This window comes from Adiantum capillus-veneris, chromosome 15, assembly GCF_014529385.1.
Source record: "Adiantum capillus-veneris isolate H3 chromosome 15, ASM1452938v2, whole genome shotgun sequence".
NCBI classification, from domain to species: Eukaryota; Viridiplantae; Streptophyta; class Polypodiopsida; order Polypodiales; family Pteridaceae; genus Adiantum; species Adiantum capillus-veneris.
In genome coordinates this window covers 109,890,670-109,892,854 of record NC_140945.1, presented here as the reverse complement: position 1 = coordinate 109,892,854, position 2,185 = coordinate 109,890,670, and positions in this window count along the sequence as shown.

Below are 2,185 nucleotides of genomic sequence, written 5' to 3'. Positions count from 1 at the left end.
TAAGGTTAAAAAAAGTTTGTAAGATGGACATGGATAACAACTAGTATAGTCCATTGATACTTGTAAAATACATCCAAGGCTAACATATTTGTTGTCTTGTTTGGATAGATGCAAGTAAGGACTCTATCTTATCTTGGAAAGTTTTTTTGGCTTTGGCAAGCTATCTTACACTGGATTACACATTCACTTACTGCTTGGGAAGTTCTTCTGTTATTTGTATACTGGAATGAGGCCTCGTTCTTACAAACATTGTACAGAATTAATTATAAGACTGAGTCATTTTTGTACTTATCATTTCCTTTTTTCTAAAGCCAGCTTTCTTTTGAATGTAAAAAGTTCACTTATGTCTTATTATTTATGGTAAAATAGCTCCACACACATCCTATACACTAGGATGCTGGCTTTGGAAACTCATTCTGAAACTTAACTCTACAATGGACCCATAGTCTATAATCCCTTGACTGGTTGACTGGTGTTAGGTGGTCCTTCATAGACTATTTTTCTAGTTTCCTGCTCAAGGCTATTATAGTCTTTCACTTTGCCGGTTTAAGGTTTGCAAGCCCAATCTACAGTAACTAATCATATTCATGTTTATATATTTCCTTTGAGGACCACAAACCTTTTAGAATGACAGCCCGCATGAGTGTAAAACACAGCCCTGAGAATCATACAAAGATTCTCGAGCAGATTAAGTTGTACCTTAAAGATCGTAAATCAAAAAATTATTTGGCTATTAGAACCTGACCCTTCCTTACTAGAAAGACCAAGGATTGTATTACTTACTACTATAAGTAATCGTAACCTCACTAAACTTTTTTGATATATTGCAGACTCTTTCTCTCTCAAAAGGATTGGAATTGACCTCTTAGCCCCTCTCTGTGGCCACGTCTCTTGTCCTCAGATGTATTAATGGCTTGGATGCTTCTCAACCAATATATGACTCGGATCTTACCTCGGACAAGAAAATGTCCATCTTGTACATGTTATCTTTTAATGATTGGTTTAAAGTTTTGGCTACCTTAGACAAGGACTCCAAGGTAGGGGTAAATTTGATCGCCCAGAATATAGCCCAACTTCCCATACTCTCTTTACAATACCAACAAGATCTTGCCCTATTCTCTTCCTCTGGGGTTGATCTATCTAACTTTTTGAGGAAGCTGTGCGGCCTCAATCCATCTTTTGTTTGTACCCTGGCTACCCCTACTATCCCTCAAACTGGTGGTATCTTTTGTAGGGATAGTGCGACTCTTGAAGCTGTCAAAGAATTTTAGAGTAATCTTTGTTCCCTCAATGACTCTAACCTCTTGGAAATGGTGCCAAAAATCTCTAAAGTTTTTCCGTTCTTACCTATTAGACAGATTGAAATCAAGTCTTTTGGGGTGGACCATCAACTTTGGGTCCTGCCCAACAAGGCTTTCTTAGCACCCATTTTAAGTGAAACCTGAGTGTACCTTGCCAACCTCCCTGCCTCTACTGTCGAAGACTGCAGGCTCAAGATCCTAAAAGGTGGACAATTTCTTGACAAAGGGGAGCTAATCAAAGCACCCTTCAACCTCAATCTCATTGACCATTCTAAACGCCCTTCCAATATTGGCCTCTACATCCGTACAAAAGGGAACATGGAGTTTGCTAAAAGTAACCTGGACTTCTACACAGAACCCATTTGGAATGTTTTTCGGCCCTATGTTAAATGTACCTGTAGATTTCTTGACCCTAAAGCCTCATGCAAATCGAACATCATGTAGTTTGATCATGCCATTTGGTTTATTCTCAACCATCTTGACCTACTCTTCCCAAAAAAACCAATGGATTTTCACCTCTCCCTTATTTGCTCTTGGTTGGGTGGCCAAGCTAAACAGATAGTAATTGCTCAGATTGCCTTTAAAATCTTTTGTGGATTAATGCTGGTGGATATCTTGAAAGAACTGAAATCTGATGAACCGAGATTTTACCTAGCCACTTATGATAACTACAAAGGTGTAAAGATCACTAGTTTACTCAAACCATGTATTGACGAGGATGATTCCCCTGCTCTGAAAAGACCCAATTCTCTTACTACTCCCAACCTTTTACTTCTTTTTTAACTCCTAGCTCTTCCTCCAACCGGGGGAAGGCTCGTAGCTATAATAGGGGAAGAGGCAGAAACTCCCCCATCAAGAATTTTCTTGAATTGTAATCCTTGGTG